Source organism: Alligator sinensis, unplaced genomic scaffold (genome assembly GCF_000455745.1).
Source record: "Alligator sinensis unplaced genomic scaffold, ASM45574v1 scaffold1631_1, whole genome shotgun sequence".
NCBI lineage: Eukaryota > Metazoa > Chordata > Crocodylia > Alligatoridae > Alligator > Alligator sinensis.
Window position 1 is genome coordinate 38721 of NW_005843205.1, and position 18314 is coordinate 57034.

The window sequence follows — 18314 nt, forward strand, 5'->3', positions numbered from 1 at the left end:
GGAAATAATTTAGCAGTGCCGAAGCGCGCACACACAAAATCACACCCTTGGGTTGTGACAGGGGGCAGCAGGAAGAGGAAGTGAACTCATAGCCCATCCTGGCTACATGCCAGAGAGCTGTGTTCTAGTGCACCCTGGCTTCTGGCCAGAGCCACTGCAGGCATGTGGCTGCATTTCCTAAATCAAAAGTAAATGTGTGTCCGCTTGTTTCTCAGTTTAATGTCTGCAACTTAGACTAACCTGCAAAGACTGAATCAATTCAGCCTCAGGCTTTTTGACTGTCTGTACTCAACCTATGTGTCTGTATGTAGACCAGTAGAACACACCTGATGCAGCATGTGCATTAAATATATTTAATTATGATAAATTGTGAGAGGTGTTATTTTGCTGTTTTATAGGTCCTAAAGACACTGATTCATCTGACCTGAATCTCTCCTTTTAGGATTTGCAGGTTCTTTAATGCTAACACAGCAGAGCTTCAATACTGAATGCACTGAGCAATATGCTATAAACTGAAACCTAAAAGGTAGGAAGTGAAATACTACATGAAGTTCGATTTCACTGTCTACTTTTCCTTTTAAACTAGCTCCTGACACTGGAGGAAATAAAATACATACAATCCCCTGACATCAAAATCACTTTCAGATTTCAGAGTTAAAGCTCTGTTTCTTGTTATTCTTACAATATGGAGCAGAACATACTGTAGTTAGGATCATACAATGATCTGAGAGCCTAAAACATGGGTGCAATGGGAATAGTGAGAAAAGGATAGAAAACCTAGATTCTTTGTGGATTTGCTTGCATTTCTAAGCTGTAATCAGCATTTTACCATGTTTTATACATGACAAAAGCTATTTTCATCCCTGATGGAAATATCTGTCAGGCAGGAAGCATACAGCTCCCACTATAAGAACGAGGCACAAAAGCACCATAGAGGACTAATACACTTTCACATAGAATATCAATGTACTATGTATCCAAGAGAACTAATGAAGTGAAGAACAAGTAGAGAAGCAATTGTAAAAAAAAATGTTTAATTTAAAATCCTTCTTTCAGGATATTGGGATTGTTAATTGTTAGTAATCAAACAGAAAGATGATTTCAGTCTTTGAATCATCAGTTTCTTTTACATAAGGAAAAAGGGGGTGTTTTCCTGTTGCTAGGAAGGAGAGTGGAATACTGTCAGGAATACTTCTTTATAGTCTCTCTAGAATCACTGTGTGACTTCATTGGGTAGGATTTTGCCCATAGCATTCTCTCTGCATGAGACAAAACATTTTTTTTTTAATCAAAACTGGCTGGTTCATTGAAACCAAAATGTTTTGTGGAGGCTGTTTTGATTTTGCCAAAGGTCTGATGGAAAATCAAGCTGTGTCCTGACAGAACACTGTCTGTTTACTGCCAACTTGCTTGCCTGGCTCTATTTGCTGGACTGCTTCTGGATTGGTAACTATAAAGTTTCCAAGCTGTGTGGGGAAGTTCGTTGGGTGAACCGCCACAGACTGGGACTCTGCTGGATTTTACAGAGAACTTCACTATTTCTGGGTTTTATTCTGAACCAAGCCACATTTCAAAAAAGCCCACAAAACAGCATTCCCTGTGCCTGAGCTCTAGGTTAATACCTGTTGTATCTTGGCAGAGTGTTATATCTGGAAGACAGGCCATAATCCTGAGAAGAAAGTCACGAAATAAGTGCTATAGGGGAACAGAACTATATAATATGTTACTATGTATATAATATGTTACTATAAGGGGGAAAGTAATTAATTAACAGAACTATATAAATGACATCAACAAAATTCAAAGCTGCTGGCTTGGTTTTATCTTTTTATTATTATTACAATATTGAAACTCAGTTTAGGTTTGTTAAGAAAAGCAAAACCGTTTAATAGTTTTAATGAGAAAATTAGTCCTGTCTCGAGACTTCAAATTGTAGTTCTGGAAGAGATTCTCAACTCTGAGCTTTGTGCTGAAAGCTGCTTTGAGTCTACATTCCCCTGTGTGGATGGGGCAGAATTGGGAAGGGGCATGACAAAAGAGAGCAGAATGATCAATGGGATTCCCCAATTGCTATACCAGTCCTTGGGGGACTGCTATGGCTGGTATAATCTAAAACAACCTGTAGGCTGCTTTAAATTATGGCAGAGGCTATTTTGGCCTCTGGCAGGACTAGGATAAGTAGAGCACAAACATAGCTTAGAGCCATCCTTCTCTTGCTCTGTTCAGGGGCAGAATGTGACACTGGCATAGTTAAGACCTCTGGCCCATTGGTTAGTACAGAGGTTTGGCAAAGTTACGGACTGCCAAACTAATACCTGAAAGCTGAATCCTGAGAAGTAGGGAAAGTCCTGCTGATGCCACTGGGTCTTGGTTCATGAATCTGAAATGGAACGGTATTGGTTAAGTCCTGCGGACTCTGGATCAGGCTCCTCGTGACAATCTTTTTATACCTGTTTTTGCACATGATGTGCACATTGCACATGATGGAGCCTGCTGTTGTGAAGCAAAACTAAGGAGAAGTGGCACGGGGGAGATGGAGCAGTGGGGGACTGAGGATGTGGAGAAAGAGGCGGTGGGCAGTGTTTAGAGGTGGCTGGGGCAGGCTGCAGCTGCAGGTCTGGCCCTAACCCCGGATTGGAGCCGGAGCTGGTGCCAGAGCTGCACCAGCTGCTTGCCCCCTCTTCCCCCCGCCACTCTTGCCACCTTGTACTCTCTTGTAAAATGAGGGTCTTTCCCCCCATGTTAAATGGTGGAAATATCTTGTCTTTTAATTGAGTAAATATGGAAAGTAGTACATTTTAGTGTAAAGAATATCAGCTCATTTTTATGTATTTTTGTCAGCATTTCTCTCTAAAAGGCAGTGTGCTATGGCAGTGGGATCTTTCAGTTCAGTCACCAGTGTGTTGCTGTTTCTGATATTCTGTATGTTCTCCTGTTCCATTAAAAATGAAATCCTCTGTTTTCACTTTCAAAGCAGACAATATTACCATATCACTTTATGCAATGGAGCTGAGAAATAGTGAATAATGTATTTAATGAAGTTAAGCTTTCTCTTTCTGATTGTTAAATTGTCCATGAATACTTTTAAATTTTCCTCAAATTATTCATTATTTGAAATTGTTTTTCAACTAGTCTGTACAGGATTGGGCAAAACCTGAGCAGTACTCTGAATCTTCTGAACTTACGCTAGTATACCTGAGGGCTGGATTTGACTAGGAGCCTCTAGCATTTATACACTATAATATTTCCTTTATTTTCTTGATTGCTATATCTAGAGTTAACTGAGAAGCTACTCCATCTACAATTGAATACTGAAGCTTAAATCACAGAGTGTGATCTTGATAGTATTTTTGTTTTGGGAACAGACTCTGAATTGTATCTGCATCCAGTCCGGACATAAATGGATGGAGAAATTCACAGTTATGATTGATGGACTATACAGGAAGATTGGAACAAGATATCAGTGGATGAATTACTCGCTGGATTAAAATGTCCTTAGATTCCAAGGTGTGTTTAATTTAAAGATTTGTTTCTGCACTTTTGACCTGGGTTGACTACAGATTTCAGATTGAGGTTTGGACCTGAAACACCCAAAGGAGTTACTACTCCAAGGATTTATTTCAGGCCTGTTTCTATAATCTCTTGCTTTCCTTCAAATTTAGAATGGAATCTGTCCTAAAGAAAGTGTGTACCAACTTTTCAGGAGGTACAAATCCAAGTACCTGTACTCAGTTACAAGGAACTACACTGATTTTAACAATCACTCAAAGCTCTTGCTTAACTTTTTTTTTTTTTTTTTTAACTTTTTTTGTATTATTGAATATATATTTTACATTTTCTCTGGGGAATATTTGAAGGACATGATTACAAAGAGTGTGCATTGAAAAGAAGTTATTTTGCCCCAAGAGGACTTGAATGCTTTGGAAATGTATTTCAACGTGTAAAATAAAGATAACTTCCTCTATCTAGGGTGGTTCAGAGAGCTGGTAACATTTTAAGAAGAGATAAATCAAATTGCAGTCAATTATAGTTTACTATCTCCTGAGACTTCATAAAGCCAGATTATTTCTGGATTGGGGACACTGTAGGATTGCATTATGAAGACTGGGATGCAATGGTCAAAGGTACACTTCTGACTGGAGATGTCTAGCAAGCAGGGAGAGTGTACCTGTTGTGTTACTCATTATTACGTTGTAGCATAAGCTCCCATCCAGAACCATTCAGGTCTGATTCCCAGTATAATGGGGGTGGGGAGGGAACAGTGGGCTAGGTCATAGCTAGCCTTACAGGTTTTAAATTAAGTGTACCAAGTCAGGAAAAAGATTCAGACATCGTTGTGGACAGATCAATAAAAACATCTGTTAGATGAGCAAAAGCAGTTAAAAATGTGTTTTCCTATGTAGCCTTTGGAACACATTACCAGAAGCTGTCAATTAAGGACAAGAGTTTAGCAAGCATCTAAGAGGCTTGGATTTTTGTTGATAAGAATTATCAGAGCTATAACAGTAAATATTAAAAATAAGCCAGAGATTTGGAAAGGATCTAGATAAAGCTGGCAAAACTTTGCAGATTTTTTTGGTGGGGGGAAGAGGACTAACAGAGTGGGGAGAGGCTACAGGCACAGCACAATTTAATTTCATATCCCTTTATTTTGCAAGAAAAACTTTAAAACATTTTAGAAAGGAAACAACATTTTAATTTCATTTTGATCAAATAGTTTCTCCTACACAGAAAAGCCAAGACCTGACTCATAAATGTTTGGAGGGCATTTAAAAAACAAATGAAATAGTTTAATCCAAAATAATACCACTTTGCATTTTCAAGTTTGTATTGCCCCTGAGATCTTTATGTGCCTTAGAAACATAAATGTCCAATCTTGACCCTCTTATTTGGGCAACATTCCTACTAACTTATCAGAAAATTCAGTGACAATTTTGTGTACGGACCAGATGCAGTTTAACTAAAGGTAAAGGGATATGTAACAATTGATCAGTTGTGTCCAAGGATACTGATACCATTGTTATTATGCAACTGTTAAATCTGCATGATCCTTTAGGGATTTATATGTAGGAAAATGTTTCCAATTTTAACCCTGCTTCACTTAGCTAACTTCTATCACAGGGGTGGGCAATTATTTGGCCTGGAGGGCCACTTAAGTTTTGGTGAACTGTTCAGGGCCAGGCTGGGGGGAGAAGAGGGGGTATGGGAAGATGCCAATTGATCCTGTCTGGCCTGCCGGCTGCCACCAGGATCCTGAGGCGGGAGGGCTGTGCCCCATTCTGCTGTAGTCAGGGGCCGGCTGAGCTGTGCAGTGTGCAGACTCCTCCGCCTCCACACATCTATTCCCCCTCCCTTGCCTGGCATCCTGTTGGTGATGCACAGTCCTGATGAACAGTGAGGGATTTATAACAAAACCAGTTAGTTTCTATTAAGTAAAAATCTCTCTCAGGAAAATAAAGGGAAGGAAAAAGCAATGAGGAAACTTAGTGCTAAGTTTTGATCTCTTATAAAGGTACACTTCTGTACTCTTATAAATCTAAGGAGGTTGTAGTGTATAGAAATTGGGTGGAAGATCTAAATAGTTTGTGTGCCCTAAAGTGTTGCTCACTGTGTTCTGCACTTTAGAAGCTGCCAGAAATGAGCCAGTGCCCCAAGAAGCATATAACTACATCTTGCATATTTGTGTTCAGCTGGTGATTATAGTTATTTGGCTCATAGCTGTGCCCGTGTGGTTTCCTCATGATGCTCTTTAAACAGCAAATGATGTAACAGAAGCTAAGAGCGGTCTTTGGCCTTTAATGAGCTTTCATTGTTTATCAGAATCTTTTATGTTATTTGTCATGATGCGGTAATGGATTAGTTATAGAACATAAATAAATAAGATGAAAACTCCACCCATTTTGGTGCACTCCAGGCATGAGAGATGCAAGGAGCAACTACAGAGCTGAAAGGAGAAGTAACCTGAAAATATTTGCTGGAGAATTTGAAGGGTGCTTACAGAGTGCTGGCTTTCCCCTAAACACTCAGATATATTTATGGGAAGTAAGAAAAAGTCTTGTTAGCTCCCTTGTAGAGGGGGGCACCAGATTAAGATTGGGAAGACAGGGGCTTATTTGCTTAGGCTGTTGATGAAGGATCAGTGTTTCTCATCTAGTTGTGCCTAATTGGCTGTTTTCTGAGAGCAGCAGACTTCAAGTCCCAGAGTGGACAGTTTACTGTTTATGAACCAAAAATATCTGGAGCACAACTACCACTAATATTCAATTAGCTCACTCTGTATCAGAGCTATCTGGACTGCTTGAGTTCAAAAATAAAGTTGGGAATATTATATAAACATGTCTCACGATATTTCAGAAACTCCCACTTCAAGCATGCAGAAAATACCAGAAAAAAACACTTTCCCCGCATCTTATTTCCATGTCCAGTCCTCATTAGGAATAAGAAATACAACATTATTTGGAAACATAAAAAATAGTTTAGCCTGATCTGACTAGTTTAATTGGCTCTGCCAATTGGGAGTCATCTGTAATTCAGATTGTTTGAGATGCTTCAGATGCTGTATCATGCCTAGGAGCACTTCAATTATAAGATCCTACTGCAGCCTTTGGTGGTTTCCTTTAACAGCACTCATGCACAGCTAAAAGGATGGATCATTTGTCAGGGTTGTAGTGGTGAAATGGTGCAAATATCTTTGGTACAAAAATTCAGGAAGTCACTGTAGAAATTTGACATGGTAGTTCCTACCTCAGTTACTACAATAGAGGAGGATATCATTAAAAGAGACCTGTAGGACTGCTCTGGTGCAGTAGGTCTACCCTTCTGTTGAAGGATGCTTATGTATTTGTCAGTAGTGCACAGTGGCTGGTGTCACAGCTCTGAGGGCACTGACAGATGTGCAGCTCCCTGCTCTAACTCATGAACTCATGGCACTTTACAGAAAGTGCCATGTGTTAGAGTGACCCCCACCCCACCAACCCAACAGATGTTCGCTACTGGGTTGGGGGTAGTCAAGCTCCACTTTGGAGCTGATCCAGCAGAGCAGCCTCCCCTAGCCCTGCTTGCCAGCTCTGGTGCTGTCTGCAGGAAGAGGGGGGTGGGGATGGGGGATGGGATTTGTCCAGCCTATGCTGGAGAGAGAGGGCACTGGGAAGGGCTGCAAGGTGTGTGTGGGGGGGTGCTCCAGTCTACCCCCTCCACACTGCTTCAGCTCAGGCTGGGCAAACCAAAGCCTGCAGCTCCCTTCACCTCCTTTCTCTCCCCTCCCTTCCTGCAAACAGGATGGGCAGCAGAGCTGGACTGCATCAGCCCAGCCCTGATCATGCACAGGGAGTGACAGAAGTTACCTAAGGGGTTCTGCTTTGGAGCACCTTCATCTGATCCCTCATTAGCTTAGGGTTAATGATCAGCCACTGTTAAAGTGGTCTGCAGCTGTGCACATGTGTCACAGCATGGCTGTGGAGCACTTGCAGTGGGCTGATCATATAACAAATGTCACTTCTGTTAGTACTCTCACTGTCCTGCACTACAGGTTTTCTCAAGTCTCCTTCCCGCTGGGCTTCTTACCCAGTCTTTTGGTCCTAACTCATAGGTTGCTAACTGATGGATTCCTAGTGGGAGCTCTAGTGGTAGCCTTTGATTCCATCAATTGTGAAGCCTGATGGGAAGTACTGGCCAGATTTGGATATCTTGAAAAGTACATTATGGCCCTGAGGTTTTTCCATGACCTGATGACTGTAAGCATTCTATGTAGCAGATTGGAGACAGATCCATTTGCAATCTGAATTGGGATTAGGCAAGCATCTCTGTTCTCCATTTATTTAGCAGTCACCGTAGTTCTCATTAAGGACCACCTTTCTTCAGAATTGACATTGAGTGCTGAATGGATGGAGGGCTCTTCAATTGGAGATGTTTTTGCTTGAAGATCAAAGTACTCAAAACAACTATCTTTGATCTTCAATGCACTGATGACTGCACCATCCTTGTGAACACTGAAGAAAACCTCATGAACATGCTGGATCTCTTCGGAGAAGTTTACTGAACTTTGGATATCTCTTCCAACATCAGGAAGACTAACGTGCTATATGAACCTGCTCTGGGCCATGAATATAGCCTCCCTCCCCAAATTGCCATTGAGGAAAAAACCCTGGAGGTAGTTGAGAATCCTATCTCAGCAGTCACCTCTCTCAGAGAGTGACCATTGATGAGAAAATCCAGCACAAAGTACCTCCTTTGCAAAACTGCTTTGAGATGTCTTCATTCATGATCTCCAGAAAGACACCAAGATCCAGGTCTACAATGCTGTCATCATTCCCATTCTCCTCTACAGATCTGAAATGTGGGTGACACCATCCACTACCACCATCATCTCAAGAGCCTGGAAAGGTATCACCAATGATGCCTCTAGTCTTCCTCATCAAATGGGAAGATTGCCACACAAACGGCAACATTCTTTCTGAAGCCAGTGTTACCAGTATTGAATCAGAGATCCTCAAGCACCAACTTTGCTGGACCGGATGTTGTGTGTGGATGCCTGACTCTTGACTCCCAAAGCAAGTGCTCTACTCCCAGCTTAGCAGCAGTTTGAGATCTTGTGGGGGCCAGAGGAAATGCTACAAGGACACTATAAAGATATACCTCAAGAAAACACAAGCTGACATCAAGAATTGGGGAGAGCTGCCAGCTGACTCCATAGATATTAAATGCCCATTTAATAGGTTGGCTTTTTCCTGGGCGTCAGTTGTCAGTTGTCCCATCTGGTCTACCAGGGGTCCAATGTTGCCCTTGCGTTTCCTCTGGCTCCCCACATATCTGAAAAAGGACTTTTTATTGTCTCTGATACTTGAAGCTAGTTGGAGTTCAGTTGCAGCCTTGGCTTTCCTGGTTTGCTCCCTGCAGGACCGGACCAGTGCAGAATATTCCTCCTTGGAGGTTGTCACAACCAAATTAAGTAGTGCCCATGTCACAAGCAAGTAAAACCATTCAAAGCAGTTTTGTTTTACACTAAGTTAACTAAGGGTTAACAAAAGTTTTTGCCAGTAACCGCCTTTTTGCTGCGCATGTCAAAAAGAAATTTATTGCTATGCCACTAACAGAGATAGAATGTAGCCTTCTGTGCTGTACATAAATCATTATAATTGGTCAAAAAAAACAAGGAATAACCCTATGATAACACCCTAGCAAAGACCACTAGATAATTGGTGATTCTAATTAAATTTATGACGTGGCGAAAAGCAATTGGCTATTACACAAATAAAACTCGTCTTCACTTCTGTGAAGAACGGGAGACCTCCGCACACGCAACCTGGAGACCTCTGAACGTATGAGTCAGAGTAACTGACAATTTCATCACTTGTCAGTTCCCCGCGTCTCGACCCAATCTCAGACGTAAATCAATGACGTGCCGGCCCGACCTTTTCTCTGCCCAACCACCGAACTCTTATGCAGACTGACCTACGACCTATAAGCTGTAACTAACCAAGTATTTCTAACCTCCGTCTTTCACCACCTTGATGGCGTGAGCAAATAATCTTGCTTTGCAACCGATAAGCGTCCGCCTAATTAATTCCACTCTAAGCGTCACAAGTACCCGCCTGACGGCCTTCTAAGGCCCCTGGACCGACCCTCTGCCGACCACTGCCCGGGTGGGAGTCAGGGAGAGCTGCTGGCCAGCTGCCCTGGGTCCCGACAGAGGAATACCATCCTCCATCCTTTGTAGGCCTTTCTTTTTAGATGCAGGAGGTCTGCTAGATCCCTGGAGAGCCAGGGGGGCTGCTGTGCCCTTGTGCTGCCTTTCCTCCGAGATGGAATAGAATTATCTTGTGCATTGAGGATTGCTCCCTTGAGGAGCAACCACTCTTCCTGAACTCCCTTCCCCCTGGGGTCGTAGTCCCTTAGGGCCTCACTAACGAGCTTCCTGATCTTGTTAAAGTCGGCTTTCCTGAAGTCAAGGACTTTAGTGTTGCTGATTGACTTGCCAGCTTTACGGCACATGGTGAAGGTGATCAGATCATGGTCACTGTCACCCAGCTTCCCATTGATCACTAGGTTGCCGATTAGGTCATCCCTGATTAGGTCATCCCCAGTACCAGGTTGAGCAGCCCTTTTCCTCTCATTGGCCTGTAGACTTCTTGAGTCAGGTAGAGGTCATCCACGCACGATAGGAAGCTTTGTGACCACTTGGATTTTGCTGAGTGATCCTCCCACAAGATGTCTGGGTAGTTGAAGTCGCCCATGACAACCATGGTCCTGGAGTATGCGGCCTCAGCCAGCTCCTGGGTGAACTCCTGGTCAAGCTCTTGACTTTGAGTGGCAGGGCTGTAGTAGACTCCCACCATTGTATCCCCTGTGCCGTGTTCCCCATGGATTTTAACCCAGAGGGGCTCCAGTCATCCACTCTGGTCACCAATATCAGCTTGCAGGGATATGTAGCTTTCCTTAACATAGAGAGCTACACCTCCGCCCCTTTTATCTACTCGATCTCTACTCTACAAGGTATATCTATACCTGCAGACCAGTCATGGGTTAAGTCCCACCAGGTGTCTGTTATCCCTATGACGTTGTAATTATTTGTGTTAAGTAGGAGGACGAGTTTGTTCTGCTTATTCCCCAAGCTCTTGGCATTTGTGTACAGGCAGGCAAGTATTCCCTTGGTGGCTCTTGCCTTGCCCACAGATTGTACCAGGGCTGGGGAGGGGTGGGCTCCCTTAAGTGCCTTGACCTGCTGGCTTTGCAAGGGTTGCTCAGTGGGCCAGCAGTGGCGGTATCCCCCTGTCCCCCAGCGGGCTTAGTTTAAAGCCTGGTGGAGCAGGTCAGCCAGTCTGGCTAAGAAGAGCACTCAGCACTGCAACTTCAACCACATCACACCCCATTTTGAAGTAAAGTGTTTTGCCTTCAAAGCAGAGAAGAGAGAGCAGAGGAAGGAAAAAGAAAAGAATCCCAACCTGTAGCCTACTCTTTTCTGCAGAAAGACCTGAAACTTCTGTGGATGGATCTGTGGCTCAAGGATTAAGTCACCTCAAGACCCATCACAGAACTATGGTAAAGATAACCCTTGAATCAAGGGATTGCTACTGTTGATGAGTGGCAGTGCTATTTCTGGTGCTCTACAAATTCATCATACGAGAATTCATCATACTAGAATAGGACATTATTCTTGGGATCATTTTTATTTCTTCTGTATGAACATAGAATTTTACAAAACCTGAGGAAAATAGGAGATTTGTAGGGTGCATTTCTTAATAATTAAGTAAAATAAAGATGTATTAATGGAACAATATATCCAAGCTACAATACATCATGCAGTTGCCAAGCCCTATGAGGAGAGACTAGGGCACCTGGACCTCTTTAGCCTCCGCAAGAGAAGGTTGAGAGGTGACCTTGTGGCTGCCTATAAATTCATAATGGGGGCACAGAGGGGAATTGGTGAGGCTCTACTCACCAAGGCGCCCCTGGGGGTCACAAGAAATAATGGCCATAAGCTAGCAGAGAGCAGATTTAGACTGGACATTAGGAGGAACTTCTTCACAGTTAGGGTGGCCAAGGTCTGGAATGGGCTCCCAAGGGAGGTGGTGCTCTCCCCTACCCTGGAGGTCTTCAAGAGGAGGTTAGCTGGGCATCTGGATGGGGTCATCTGAACCCAGCACTCATTCCTGCCTATGCAGGGGGTCGGACTCGATGATCTATTGAGGTCCCTTCTGACCCTAACATCTATGAATCTATAAATCTATGAATCTATAAGTGTGATGGGGTCTATAGGTCTCACTGAGGTCTGGCAAAGAAACAGGCAATTAAGCAGCTGGCCATTGCCCAAGCAGACAGCAATCCCTGATAGGACTACAGATAAAAGAAGGCTAGTGAAGGTCAGTAGGCTGGAAACCAGCTGGGTTGGAGGATCAGTTAGCTAGAGGTATGAGCATCAGGCATCCAGTTTAGATCAAAGCTGGCAGACTTGAGACTGACAGTACGCAGACAAATTAATGTCAGCTTCAGAAACCTGGGAGACCTCATACTGACATTCTGATAGGAGTCAGGGTTTTCTATCTGCCTTTGCAGAATGGACTCTTGAAACTAGCTTGGGAGTTGAGAATGAGAGGGAGAACAAAGATGGACAAGGGGACAGAGAAGTGTGACCTCTTGAAACAAAGAGTCAGAATCTAGGGTTGGAGGCCAATAACAGGGCCAATAAACAATAATGACAATAAACAAACAAATTCCAATAACCCCAAGGTATACATAAATGTATGCTCCCAGTGATTCTTCAATGGAGAGGTTTTTTTTCTCTCCGATCCCCATGGTATATCTCAGCTTCAGTAATTAGCTTTTCCTAAATCCATGCCTATACATGCAGAGAGGCAGAATATTGGAGTCAAGCCCCACTGTGCAGATCTGAGAGGAGCATCTTGCCCGTAGACTTCTTTAATGTAGTTTTTAGAGAAGAACTAGATCTGTATTTTGGCTGTAAGATTGCTGCCTTGAAAGAGGATACTTCTTCCAAAAGATTAGTTTAATTTGTGTCTGACATGCTGTTTGTATTAAATGAGATGGAGTAAATATGCAATACAAGGGTCATACTGTTTTGAGTAATATATCTTGTTCTTTTGATTAATGTCAAACTGACTGAAGATGCCCGCACCCCTTTACAAATCCAGTAACAAGAATTTACCAATTCTGTGTGTTTCACATTGGTGATTACCACTATTCTATATGAGGAAAAAGACAGAGTATTGTCACTAAGAAAGAGGTAAAATTTACAAATATGTACTCCTTTAAAAACATTCTTCACCAAATGCTGCTATTTAGCTCCTTTAATTTCTATGCTGTCTTTTTGGAAAATCTATAGAAACTAAGGCTGCAAGCTGCCAAACTGAATCATTTGAGAATGGCAAAAGCTCTCCCCCTCTCTCTCTATATAGATATAGTTTTAAAAAGAGAGAGAGAGAGACTGTAAAGGAACTTGATGAAACTTTTTTTTCTCCTTCAAGTGATGGCTTGTGTCACAATGTCACGTCAAGATGCTTCAATCATGTCATGTTATAGTGGAAGTTATGACATGCAGGGATGTGATGAATATTCTCCTTGTTCTGACACACAAGTTGGAAATACTATTTAAAAATTAATTTCTGAAATATAGTTCAGAAAAGAGTTGAATTCATTTTATTTTTCAATCTTCTCAATATCTTAAAGGTTCTAATTGGATTCAGGACCTTAAAAAGCAAACTTTTAAAAAGCTCCTAACTGAATTAGGAGTTGAAGCAGCACTAGAATTCAGTGAGAGTTAGGTTTCTATATCCCTTAAATGACCTTTGAAAAGGGGATATCTGGCACATTTGAAGAGTTTACTTTTGGTTCATGGTTAGCTTTACACTGTTCATGGTGTTTGCCTTTCATGCTGGTGTTAACAAAAGTAATAAAATATCAGATTTACAAGGGTACTTCAGTACAGGGGTATTATCTTTTAAAGGACCTAAGCATCTAGTTCTAATTGATTTTAGAGAAAAGTGGAGCATAGCTGCAAGGGCAATTCTTTTTGAGGTAAGCTAGGATTGTCAGTTAAAAGTACGGCTACTCCATGCTGCCTCTTAGGGCTGTGCGAACATGTGCTTTGTTTTGAAGCTGTTTCAATGCATTTTGAGCTTGAAGCAGCAAAATCAAAACAAAATGAAAGGTTTGAAACAGCTTCGAGATGAAACAAGGGCACTCAAAACGTTTCGAAGATTTCAAAATGTTTCGAGTTTCGAAGACAGGCTTGCTTGCAGATAAACGGAAACTAAGGAGAGGGAGGGGGAAGAGGGGCAGAAGAAGTGCTCAGATATTGACGTGTAGCTGGCCAGTGACTGTGATCCTTCCCTGAGGTCCTTTCCAATCCCAGTGCTCTGGGGGCGGGATAGCAAAACAACATAGAAAACATTGTTTGAACTGAGCTTTGTTAGCTGTTTCTTTGTCAGCTTACTGAGCTGTGTCTTTCAGCAGCTTCAGAAAGGTTCATTTCCTACTTGCTAGCCTGTTCCTAGCAAGTGGGATCCAATACCTTTTGCTTTCCTAATACCCTTTATTATTATATTAATTCATTTCAGTTTATTCTTCCCCCAAAATCCTCTTTTGTTTTTGTTAGTCTATTTTGATTCTTTTCCTCCAGAAAAGAAATCTGTGCTTTCTCTCACAGTGTGCATTCCATTCACTGTGCAGGGAAGCACAGCATATATTGCATATTATAATATACAATTTATTCAGGAGCGCATACATACATTTGTATATTTTATTTATTGCATAAATACATACATACATACATGCATGCATACAATTTTCTACATATTTTACATAAATACATACTACATTATAGAAGAGCACACAGATTTTCTGGCACACCAAACACACTATGGAGTGTGCTGGAAAGGCAGCTGGCCATCAGGGAGGGGAGGAAGAGAGGGTAGAGGGAGAGCTGGAAGTTCCCCCCACAAATGGAGATGCAGCCTCTTTCATTCAATTAGCATGCATGAGGCTTCTGGTTCTTTTGGTAGCAAGGAGAGGGGGGCAGTACCACCCTGAATCTGCATCCCCTCCAATAGCACCAGCCATAATCCCCCACCCCACCACCACCATGACAACAAGCAGAACCAGCATGACAGTCTCCTCTACCCCCATTTCACTTCCCAACCTGAGTATTCCAGTGCCAGGGGAAGACTGGGACCTGGATCTGGGTGCCATAGCAAGGGAAATTCTGGGGAAGGAGGGGGAATCATCTGAGTTTGTGCTCCACACTGCTAGAGCCAGGTCTCCTTCCCAGGGCAGGGGAATGAAGCACATGAGTACCACAGGGATGCTGATGCATATCCACAGGCATCAACCCCTTGCCCTTGCTTCTCCTTAGCCTGGTACCAGTGGGAAAGTGGCCAAAGGGAAGTCCATCTCTTACTCCAAATCCCCCATCTCCCCAAAGCAGATGCAGGCCATCTTGAAACAGTAGGGGAAAGGCAGGCACATAGGGGGGCATGTTCCCAAGGCAAGTGAGTTCACTCAGAGTATTGGGGAGATGCTTGCTCTCTATGGCCAGCCCTTCTCCTTTGTTGGAGTTGTGTAAAGCAGGTTCACAGGTGGCCTTACACTTCAACTCGGATATCTGGAGCAGCCAGGATGAAGATCATGCCTACCTCTCACTCACAGGGCATTGGTGCGACCAGTCAGGCCATCAGTGGGCTCTCCTTGAAGTGGAAGAGCTGGATGAGTCCTACATGGCCACTGAGATCATGGGGGCCATGAACTGCTTGATGCAGCGGTGGCTCATTGGACAGGGTGAGCTCACCTGCAGGTTCATGGTCACCGACAATGGGGCCAATATGATCAAGGTGGTCTGTGATGCCCGTGATGCCAACTTTGTTGGCATCCGCTTTGTGGTAGGCAAGTTGCACCTCATTGTTAGGGATGCATTGGAGAGGGACAGGGCTGCCAGTGATGGCCCAACACCACCAGCAAGCTCATTTCTAAATGCAGGAAGGTGGCAGGCTAATTCCACTGGAGCATCGAAGGGGGCAAGATGCTGTGGGACAAACAGGCAGAACTGAACATCCCATAGCACAGAATCATGCAGGATGTAGAGACTCAGTGGAACTCCACATACCTGATGCTCAAGAGGCTGGTGGAGCAACAGAAGGCCATTCATGAGATAGCCTTGCTTGGGGAGATTGCGATCAGCAGCCCTCTTAATAGAGCTAAGTGGGATACCATCTCCCAGATCTTGGTTGTCCTCAAACCCTTCCTTGAGGCCACTGAGAGCCTCAGTGCTGATGATGCTGTCCTTAGCCAGGGACAGCATCATCCCTTTAGTGAGGGAACTTCAGAACCAAATAGAGAAGTTCCAGGGGATGAGTGTTCCTGGCTGGGGCAAGTCGCTGTCACCAAACATGCAGGTACCAGTGAGGCTGGAGGAGGGCATCAGGAAATGGCTTGATTCCTTGCGATCCAGTACGGTCCATGTGCTGGCTGCCATGCATGACCCAAGGCTGAAGGGGAGCATATGCAGCAGCAAAACCCTGGATCACTGGGTGGAGGTGCTGGTGAGCAGAGTCAGGGAGGCAGAAGGGTGGAGGCAGGGGGATGTGGAAGAGGGGGATCCAGTGTCCTGTTCCAGCATGCCATCCACCAGCCAGTCTCCTCCTCCACCACCGGCACTGCCAACAGGTGCTGCCAGAGGCACCAGACCCCATCATCAGGCAGGTAGTCATCAGGCCTTGGTGGCTGCCTATCTCACTGAGGATGTGGAGCTGCTGCTGTGCAACCCCTTGGCCTACTGGGAAAGCTACAGCCAGATGTGGCCATGGTTGCCTGGGAACACCTGTCCTGTCCAGTGACCAGTGTTCCAAGCGAGAGGGTGTTCAGCATTGCTGGTGATGTAGTGACACTCCACTGCAACTCCTTGGATCCTGGTTTGGTGGAGCAGCTGGTGTTCCTGAAGGTAAAGCTCCCACTCCTGGGAGCTTCCCCCCACCCCAGCCTGTCCCTCACCTCCTGACACCTCCATTTCCATTTTCACTGATTGGCTTTCTTGCCTGCATTACATGCTAGCCTCTGGCTTCTTTACTATTCCTTTTATCCAGGAAGAGCACACACACCAACTGCAGGTGCTTCCTCAGCCTGACAAAGGGTTTTCAACCTGAAAGCTTACTAAGATATATTTCTCCAACAATTCTGTTAATCTACTAAAAGGTATAAAAGGTATAAAAGGTCTACTAAAGATTGACCCAAAGAACCTTGTCTTCCATGTCCTTAGACCAACACATCTACAACCTACACCCCTAGCACTTGTCCCTGGTCAGCTGACCAGAAAGAGGCAGGGCCCTGGGCACATCTAAGCCCCAGGGCTGGGGCTGGCAAGGAGAGTTCTTTGGCAGCTGCTGGAGAAGAAGCTCCTGCAAGAAAGGAAAGAAAGGCTCTGTGGCAGTTTGGCTGCCTGAGATGCTAGTGCTACTGTACTGCTTTCTTACCTGTTGTTAAGTAAAGTGGTGGACAAGGATGAGGCTGTAGGGGTGGAGGAGACCTAATTGGGGCATAATACCATGTCATGTAGAGGCCCCAATGCCAGTGAGGGTGCAGTGACAGGGGCATAGAGAGCCCAGTGACAATAGAAGGTAGATGGAGACCAAGACCTCATTACAAGGATGATAACGATATACTATCTTCTTACCTGTTGTTAAGTAAAGTGGTGGACAAGGATGAGGCTGTAGGGGTGGAGGAGACCTAATTGGGGCATAATACCATGTCATGTAGAGGCCCCAATGCCAGTGAGGGTGCAGTGACAGGGGCATAGAGAGCCCAGTGACAATAGAAGGTAGATGGAGACCAAGACCTCATTACAAGGATGATAACGATATACTATCTGCGAGGCATGGGGCATGGTATAAGGCTTAAAATGTCCCTTTGGGGCACCAACTTAGAGCGGGTTCCAGCAAGGGGTCCAAGAACCTACAGGGTTTAGTGGCATCCATTAGGACTGTGACTGAGCTGAAGCTTGAGGGCAGCCTCCCCATTATCTTTTCCAACACGATGTGGTGGCAGGTAAGAAGAGAAGGCACACACTTGGTGGAGCTGGCATGGTCACAGGGCCCTAGGGGTATCAAGGCCATCTCTATGGACCCTACTCTGTGGCAAAGTGAAGTTTCCCAGAAACCCCTGAACCTATCTCCATGAAACTTGTTAGGCTTCATGGCCTTAGCAGGGGCCATGAAATGGTAGCATTTCTGCTGTTTTCATTCAAATCAGGAAAGAAATGACTAAGCAACAGGCATTTTTGTGATTCCCCATTATAGCCTATGGGCAAAATGTTGAAACACGTCAAAACACCAACGAAACAGTGAAATAATTTTGATGAAACAAAACAGAACAGTGCTTCAAAACAGCAAAATGAAAAACTGGGCATGTCCAGATGAGCGGACATATGCTTTTTGCCTCATCTCAAACCCTTTTGAGATGGGTCAAGAGGCATGTGCAGGAACAAAAAAACATTCCCTGCACTGCAAGTTTCCAGCACAGGGGCAAATTTAGACCCCTGGATATCCATGAGTCTAAAAAAATTGGAGTTAAAAAAAGTGGGGCAGGGACCATGTCCTGAGACAACTGGAGGGTGGATCCTCCACAAAGATGCTCTGGCCACCAGAGTGTCTCTGTGGTTGGCCCTCACCCTGGTGCTGAAGCAATCTGCCTGCCAGGCAGTGTTTCAGCACCAGAGCTCTAGTGATGGTAAGTAAGGGGTCGGGGTGGCTGGAGGAGGGGGGAGGGGGCTATGGGGGGAACCCCTGCTGGCCCCTCCCACTCCCCCAGCCCCC

General features: G+C 44.3%; 1 long non-coding RNA gene across 1 annotated transcript in view; it reads left to right on the top strand.

The window, feature by feature from the left end:
- The window catches only part of LOC112548486, a 65625-nt gene that overhangs the window by 23600 nt on the left and 23711 nt on the right, over positions 1-18314 (top strand). The window contains exon 2 of the long non-coding RNA XR_003092220.1: positions 3366-3507. This is a non-coding gene — a long non-coding RNA (uncharacterized LOC112548486). The remainder of the gene's footprint in view (positions 1-3365; positions 3508-18314) is intronic.